This window comes from Manis javanica, chromosome 4 (assembly GCF_040802235.1).
Source record: "Manis javanica isolate MJ-LG chromosome 4, MJ_LKY, whole genome shotgun sequence".
NCBI lineage: Eukaryota > Metazoa > Chordata > Mammalia > Pholidota > Manidae > Manis > Manis javanica.
The window spans coordinates 166,138,047-166,147,167 of record NC_133159.1 but is presented as its reverse complement, the minus strand read 5'-3'; the positions used below and the strand labels follow the sequence as shown (position 1 = coordinate 166,147,167).

Below are 9,121 nucleotides of genomic sequence, written 5' to 3'. Positions count from 1 at the left end.
AAACTTTGGTCTCTTGAGAAATACTTTTCTAAAATGATCGCTTGAGAATGCCAAGTTCTTAGCAGTCATTGGGCCTTTGCGTCTAATGTTTCCCCTGCTCCAAGGTTGCAGGCCGCTTCTGTTCCTCCGGTCAAAGGTCATTTCAGAAGTCCCTCTCATCACTGCACCGTTTTATTTTTTTGTAGCACTCATTAATATTAAAAATTACTCAATTGTTTTATTATTCATCTGATTTACCACAGTGGAATGTAAACCCTTTGAGAGAAAGGCCTTTTCCCGTTTCGTTCACGGTTTAACGTTCAAAGCAAACCGGGATTCGAAACTGAGCAGTCTGGCTTCAAAATCCTCGCTTTTGGCCACTACATAATGCTGCCATTTGGTGAATAAAACAAAGGATGGGTTTCGCATACAGAGGGACGCAAGAGGGCAAAAAAAGATAACGCATTCCGGGAAGAGAGCAGGTGGAACACATCCATACACACACGCACTGCGCCCCGCGTCACCTTTCTCTCCGGAAGCGCTCGCAGCTGTCCAGCACTAGCGCGCACGCGCGGCCGCCGGGGGTCGCACTAGGCTGAGAGAGGAGGGCGGGGCGTGGAGGAATGTCCCGCCTCCAGGGCCGAAAGGCGCCTGCGTCCGCTGGGCTCCGTTCTGGACGCGCATCCTCCTTTCCCGGCCTGTGCGCACCGGGTGGGCGTGGGAGGAGGCGGGGAACAGAGGAGGGGAGCGAGGGGGCGGGTGTCGCGGGAGGGAAGGAGCTAGCCGGAGAGCGTCGTCCTGAGAGGAGTGAGGGAGGCAAAATGGCGGATCGCTTCTCCCGCTTCAACGAGGACCGAGACTTTCAGGTAAACGGGCGTCGCCGAGGACCCGGAGAAGGCGCTGGCCGAGCAGGAACCTCCTCATCCCCCGCTCCCAGCTCTCTTTTCTTCCAGACTGTTCCGGCTTATCAACCGGCTCGCTCTTCTCCCGCCTCGGATTCCTCAGGGGGCCTCCCAGCTTGAGGCGAGGCCGCATCTCCTCTCACCCTGTGTTTTCATACCTTTTAAACTCACGCTGCCGCGTTTGCGGCTTTGGCCTGTTTGGGCTTCAGGTTTCGGAACTCGAGCCTGGCCGCTGCGTGGGGTGGGGGAGGTGCTCCCCTCTGGTCTGCCGGGCCTATGGAGGTGCAGGGCTGGCTCCCGGGGGGATAGCGGGCTGGGTGGGGAGGCCTTGGGGCCAGTGTTGCTGAGACCAGGGCTTCCGAACCCCTGAATTTTGCTCCATGGCCCTGCTTGGAGAGTCCTTCTTTCCTCACTGTAATAAATCCCTTTAGTTGTTGCTTCTTACATTTCCTCGAGAAAGGGTGCTTTGGTTATCAGACGCCTTCTTGATTAGTCAACTGTAAAGATTTCCCCGGGTGTAAATGTTGCTGTTAGCAGGCCGTCAGTTGGCTTGGAAAGCATGTTACAGGACTATGGTTGATGGAAGCTTTGTCTGAAATCCTACTTCGAAAGAAAAAGCGTGATGGTGATGGACTTTTTAAGCTGTGATAAATAGTGCCAAAAGCTTGATTTTTTACTTTCTTAAGTTGCAAATGTATGGAAACATGTCCTTGTGATGACAAGTATTATTTAGGAAAAAATTAAGGCCTGAATTCGAATAACTCGTCTTTCGGATGTTTAAAAAACCTTCCTGTTGAGCATTATAATCCGCAGCAATCTCGGCCACCTAAAAGGGATTTAGTAGAGGTTGGCTATTGCTAGGGTAAAATACAATCTTAGAGTCTCAAAGAAACCACTGCATTACTACCGCGTATCCTGGAAACAGGAATTTGGACCAGAGAATGAACACTAAAACTCAAAAGTTTTTTCCAGGTGCAGATCTTCCTCAAAAGAACACAGGAATACTCTAGATAAGGTTCAGAAGGCAGTTTGAATTCCCTGAGATGATTGGGTTGGTAAATAAACAGGTAAAGCAGTTAAACCAGCACTGTTAATGGTCTACTGCATGGAAGGTTTATCAGAAGTTTTGCAGCAGTAAGGGATCTGGAGGCTGTTGAAAACCTTGTGATCGTGCGTCTGCTGTATAGCTGCAGCATAATACAGGATCTCAAGGTGTATAAGGGTATAATGCAGGTCCAGGGAAATTTGAAGCAGTTCATTTTAGGTATTTGGTCCCCGATAAAGGTGGTTTTTTTAGCGAGCATTTTAAAACATGAGTAGGCTGCAAAATGTGTGGGCTTTATTGGTTAATTTTTAGAGACATGTTTATAACTAAAACCCTTAAGTGCTTTATGGAAGAGAGAATTTCAAGGTGACCTAATAAAATTGAAAATAGGTAATCTGGACAATTAAGTTTTGAGGGAAAATGGCTGTCACCCATGGAATTTTAGCAGGCTTAAACAGGATTTGCAGGGTCTTGAAAGATTTTGAAAACTGGGTAACAGAGTATAAATGCTGTTACTTGAAAAAATTGAGTAAGTCTACCTTTTCAAATAAGATGACTTTTCCAATCAATGCTTTAGTTGGGTTTATGTAAAACTTGCTTCAAGTTGCTGGGTATTCCTTTGAAGATAATGCATATGTGTTGTAATAACCAACTCCTGCTGCATTGGGCCAGCCAGGAAAATGTTGGCTTTTTAAATTCAGTTGTCCTGATACTGTGTGTCAATAGGATATTGGGAATGACAGACTTTCAGACAGTATGTTTAAAGCTTTTGTAAATTATTGTACTAATAGTTCTAAAAAACATTCATTTAAAAATACTCGAGTAGTAGTTTTTTCTGGATGTTTTAATAAAGGGAAAATACAAATTGATTTTTATCAGAGTCCTTTGATTTAAAGTTTTTGGAGAGAAGTAATAGGATGCTTCTGTGTGTAGTGTATCTAAAACATTTTTTAAGGTCAGGTCATTAAAAATTAAATGTGGCCTCTTTTTAAGGTTTTAAGTGACAAATGAGGTGAAGTCACTGAGTACACTTGAAAACAAACCCTAAGTAGGTTTCCAAACACAGTGCATAAATCCTGTTGTTTTAAAACAGATCTTCTTATAGCACTGGAATTTTGGGGGGGCAATCTTCTCTGGTAAGTTCTAGATGACTGTCATTTTCTTTGCCTTTTATTTGGCAAGATAATTTAGAATTATAGAATTTTATTCTTTGCCAATTTACCATTAAGTTCAAATTTTGGAGTTTTAATACTGTCTCTTGAACTGAGTCAGAATTGGGTACACTGTTAGATTGGTGAACATCTAAGCTTTCAGATGTGTTTTGTATAATACAGTGAGGAGTTTAACTGTATTATGCCACTCGAAACACTTCCGAATAGAAAGAGTGATCATTATCAGGAGTGTACATTAAAAATTTTTTAATGACTTCATTATAATAATAAACAGGTACTGTTCTGCAGGCTTTATGTGTATTATCTCATAATCTTCACAATTACCCCTTGAGTAGGTACTGTTACTCCCATTTTCGAAGGAGTCAGCTGAGGCACAGAGTTTTAAATAACTTGGCCAAGTACACACAGTTTCTAACTGGCAGAGCCTGGATTCAGACTCTAGTACTTTGACTCTTGAAGCTGTGCTCCTGACCATTATCTCTGCTTGCAATTATGTTTTTATATAACTGTAGTTCAGTTATCAAATATGGAGGATAAACTTATAGGTCACAAAGAATTAATGAGTTTTTAGAGAGGTGTGACAGTTAACAGTTTTTACTCTGTTCTGTTCAGATTTGTTTTGGGTTCATCTTCCAAGGGCTTCTGGGGAGGTTTCTGACCATCATTAGTTACACTGTGTCAAAGAGCATATATTGTTAACTGTTTCAGCTAAGACATTCTTCTGTGTAGCCTTTGAAAGTGATATTTGATCTTTGGAAAGCTTTGTGAAATAGGCCGAAGTATTTATTTTTTTTAAATGTCTTAAGAGTTTTAACTGCTTCAAGAATCTGACCTGAATTTCTGAATGAGACATGATTTCTGCCTACATTTACCAGATTAAGGCATGTTTGTTGATAGATTGAAATGTTACACACAAAAACTGGAAAATACATAGGATAACTTAAGATAGAGATTATTTAGCACTTTGAATTATATGTTCACTAAAGAAAGTTTTATTTGTACAGTGATGTACAGCTCTAAAGTGTTAAGATACACTGTTTAGCATTATTGGCTGTGCAGCTGTTAATGGTGATGTAGCTGAATGCTAGTGAGGAAATGTTCTTCAGCTTCTGTAACTGCAGAGAACTGGTGACTTAAAGTACTTTGTCTTCCATTCTTTCTTGTTTTGAATGTCTTCATTTGAGTTCTGATAAAAAGGAGCTGTGATGATAGATCAAGGAATGGTGAAGTAATGGGAGAAACAAATATTACTGTAAAGGTCATAATAAAAATATAAAAAGTACCCAAGAACTTTTAAAATCTGTGTAAGTATTCATAATGGTAAATAGCAATAAGCAAATCATGTATTACTTTTATGTAGTATGTTTGTAGGATTTCTCTCTGTGTTTCATGTATGTGACCAGGATGTGATAAATCTTAAGATCTTAAGTGAGGAAGTTTACAGTTTAAAAATATTCAGGTCACAGAAGCATGTTAGTAAATTTTCTGTGTGGTACTGTAATAGAGTTGGCATTCTATTGCAGACATGCCAGAGAAGACACATTAGCAGGTGTTCTAATCTCTGTTAACTGGGTCTCTCTCCCATTATCTGCCTGAGATGCTACTAGCTATGAAAGTCAGTGTCACCTTTGCTTGGATTGCTGAAACAAGGCAAAATCATTGCTCTTCCCTTTCCCATGCATATGATGATAGGTGGAAGGGATTGGAACAAGGTTTCAAAATAATGATGTATAGGTTTCAAAATAATGATGATGAATTGACATGATCATTAGCAAATATAAAATTGTTGGTTACTACATGTTCTGGGGATCAAGAGTGACCAAATAAGGTCAGTATAAGGGAGGGCTACCTAGTGGTGATCTAAAGGGTACAGGGTATGTATCTAAGGCAAAAGGCTCTTAAAAACTTGGAACATGTCAAGGAATAATGTCACAGGAGAAAAATGTATACGTTGTATTGAAGGGAGAATGGGGTTGGCAAGACTGTGATCATGGGACTTCATGTGATGATGCACTGTTTTCAAAGTGGGCGTGGGGACCAAGAAGAAACAGATCCAAATATACTGTAAGGCTGATTATTACAGGGCTGTTCTAGTGCTGCAGCATTAGAGCAAAATAGGTGTCCCTGTTATATTCTTTCCTTTCATTCTGAGTGTGTCACATAATTCTCATTAGAGTACTGCAGAGGGATTATAATTTTCTCAGGTCTTTATGATAAGTTACATAATCTAAACTAAAATTTGTGACTTAAAAATTTATTAAAGCACATATATAATTAGCTGTCCTGATTGTGCTGCTTCATAGCTGAGATACATGTTCATTTATTTGGGTACATGGCAAAATGAAAAAAAGACTGTTGTCTTGATGTGGTCAGTATTACCATTTTCTGAAAAGAACAGGTTCATGAGATCTTGAATTTGAAACCCATGTAGAAGTTTCATTTTTTTCTTGTAAACCAGTAAGTTTCTACTATTTTATTAATGAAAATGGATTCCAGCTTGAGTTCTTCAATTCTGTTAAAATTTATTCCCTGAAACAACTTGGTTCTTTTGCTTGTGTGTGTGATATTAATTCTTTCTTCATATTAGCATTCCCATTTAGTATTAAGTGAAAGCTGACTCATGGTAATTACCAAAGGAATTACAAAAGACCACCATAAATACTGAAAGAAGGCATTGATTAGATATTGCAGTGAATACCAGAAGATGTTGCAGTGATCTTTCAGTTATAAGAAGTGAATTGACCATTTAACTGTGGAATTCTAACCAAATGTACTTAATGCATATTGTATTAGTGCAAAAACTTAAATATGCCCATGGTGAAAGACAGAATATACTGTACTGTCAGGCTTATTTCTTTGGGATTTAACAAATACATTTAGCATTTTACACCTAATTTAGGAATGGATGAAGAAAAAGTTGAAGTTGCTTTGGCACTGTACATAGGTTAAGAGCACATAATGTTTTAGTAAGGACTATAGATAGTAAGAAATTAAAGTTAGGATCAAAACAGGCATTTCCTGTTACTTGCCTTAGTTATTCTTTTTACTGACGTTGTTGAGGTAAGATAAATCTTATGGGTGTCACGCAAGCAACCAGAGGTGTATTACAATTGGTCTCATCTCATGAAGTTCCAATTATTTGTTGTTCTTGCCACTCTTTTGGCAATTACATTGATTTCAAAAAGGAATTTCAACTTATCTCTGTAGTTTATAAAATTGAAATATAAAACAGCTCTCCATGTGTAAAGTTGTAATAGAAAAACAGTCATTGGCTCTGTAGCTTCTTACTATGCTGCTGGACAGTGACTTCAGTGGGGTGTGTAGGGGGGACTTGATAATATGGGTGAACGTAATAGCCTCAGTTTTGCTCGTGTGAAACCTTTATGAGATTGTATATCAATGATACCTTAATAAAAAAAGGAAAAAAATCAGTCATTGGTCATGTTTTGTGACTGGTTTTAAGTAATGATTGTTGGAAAAGTCAGTACTCATATCTTAACTGTTCATGTTAACAGTTTTTTCAGAGTTGAGGGAGTAGAGAGAACTTTTCATCCTTTTTGAGGCAGTATTGATAAAACAAGAAATTAACTTGTTAATGTGGGTGTTGACTATTGAAGAAAATAATGCTGATGCTTGTGGATTGTATGCTGTAGAATCAGTAATTTCTCTTGTTGCTATGAGTAAAATTTGCCAGTTACCCTAAAAGAAAGGGCAGAAGTAGTTGAAAATTTAATTGGTTTCATACTACTTTAAGGTACTATCTGCACAAGAGATGCCAAGGGGTATATATACCTTCAGAATATTTTCTAGAAAACAAACTAATTTTTGGAAGGATTGTTAAATAAAACAATATTGGAATAGTGGTTGTACTAAGACATATATATTGAGTACGTTGGTGGTGGGAGTTGGTTAAGAAGTAGTGTTTTTCAAGGAGCTTTTGTTCTAGAGAATAAAAGTAACAATAATTTGTTCCTCACCAGCATAATTATCAGATGGATCATATAGTTAGTAAATGCAAAATTGTAAGGAAAGGAGAAAACCCTCAAAGTGGGATGATTGGACGTGCCTTTAAGAAGAAATCAGCTTTTAAGCTGGATCTTGAAAGATGGGATTGCATCCTTGCAAAGGAAAGGAATGGGAGATACTCATTTGGAGAAAATAGCTCCAACTGAAGCTCTTGATTTTTTCAGGACAATGATTATACAAGCCATTGGGCATAGGGAAAAAGTGAAATCTAGGGCTACAAAGATAAGTTTTATTTTAATGTTCTAAGTAGGAATGTACTAACTGTTTAAGGTATTTAAATGGGGTAAATATCAATGCAGTTTTTCTTACAGGAAGATTAATTTGGATACAGTTGTATTAAATGTGCTATACATACTGTTAAAACTGTGATACCCAGTCTCCACTAACCAGAGTTAATGTGAGTGGGGACAAGGGAGTGATTGTAATAATGGACTATGTAATTTTAAACTTGGTGAGGACTTTGGGGTGGAGGGGTAGGGGAATGGAGTGAAAAATTAGATCAGTGGATTGTAGGTTCTGATGGGGTTTTAAGAATTTTGGAGGTGCTAGAAGAAATGAACTGGAAAGGTAGAAGGTTGTGGTTGCAGAGCACAGTGTTTGAAATAGAGATTATCGAAGGATTGAGATGGTTGGTATTGACCATGAGAGTTAAAAGGCTAAGGGAGAATGGAGGACAGGATCATTATAGGGAAGGAAGTTAGGAACTGAGACTCCAGGATGTTGTAAAATCATCTAACTGGATGTCAGAATGATAATACTGTATAGTTGTGTACTTATTAAAGTGCCGTTATATACATTCTTATCTAATGCTTCTAGTAACTCAGCGAGGTAAATAGAATAGGTAGTAACTCTATTTTATAGATGAAGTAACTGAGGCCCAGTTACTAAGCTGAGTTTTTGAACTTTTATCTTCTGATTTCTTTTGAAGTGGGCTTTTTTTTGCAGAGGGGAGTGTTGGTATTGTGTACAGTAGGGAAAGCATTGCATTTTCTACCAGCTAAGTAACTGGTAGGAAATTGTTGGTATGCTTCTGGAAACATCTCAGTATTAATAAACTTAATTGGCTGTTTATGACTTCGTGCTGGCCGTTTCACTAAGAACAGGTATACCAGACAATTCATTCTGTTTCCCAAATATATTTTTGAGCGTCCATCTGTTAGAATGCATCATAAACTATAAGAAGAGAATATAAAATCAGTCTGTTTTGTTCATTTGTTTCAGTAAAAGAGTAGATGGGACAGGAGAATGGCACGTCTAGTAGACATTGTCAAACTAGGGTCCTATGAACTTATCCTTGACTATTCCAGCATCAAAAGTTGACTACTATGACATATAGTGATGATACTATCAGCTGCTGTTTAAGTGTTACATGCCAGGCCCTACACCAGGGCATTTTGGAGATATTTAAATAATCCCAGTCACCATCCAAACCAGATAATGGTATCCCTCATTTTACAGATGAGAAAACTGAGACTCAGAGAAATTGAGGCTACACAGTAAACTTAGATTTTTTTATTATTAAGGTATCACTGATATACACTCTTATGAAGATTTCACATGAGAACATTTTGGTTACTATATTCACCCATATTATCAAGTCCTCTCCATACCGCATTGAAGTCACTGTCCATCAATGTAGTAAGATGCCACAGAGTCACTACTTGTCTTCTCTGTGCTACACTGTCTTCCCTGTGACCCCCCAACACACCATGTGTACCAATCATAATACCTCTCAATCCCTTTCTCCCTCCCTCCCCACCCACTCTCCCCCACCCTTCCCCTTTGGTAACCATTAGTCTCTTCTTGGGAAGTCGGTGAGTCTGCTGCTGTTTTGTTCCTCCAGTTTTGCTTCATTGTTATACTCCACAAATGAGGGAAATCATTTGGTACTTGTCTTTCTCCGTGTGACTTATTTCACTGAGCCTAACTAATACTGTCTAGCTCCATCCATGTTGTTTGAAATGGTAGGATTTGTTTTCTTATGGCTGAATAATATT

At 38.7% G+C, this 9,121-nt stretch overlaps 1 long non-coding RNA gene across 5 annotated transcripts in view; it reads left to right on the top strand.

The window, feature by feature from the left end:
• Positions 1 to 598: 598 nt before the first annotated feature.
• The window catches only part of LOC140849171 (uncharacterized), a 36,233-nt gene continuing 27,710 nt past the window's right edge, over positions 599 to 9,121 (top strand). For 2 of the 5 annotated variants that reach the window (XR_012130807.1, XR_012130806.1), the window contains exon 1: positions 606 to 845. This is a non-coding gene — a long non-coding RNA (uncharacterized lncRNA). Of the gene's footprint in view, positions 846 to 9,121 lie in introns of all 5 variants that reach the window. The other 3 variants (XR_012130804.1, XR_012130803.1, XR_012130805.1) reach the window with 3 other exon arrangements.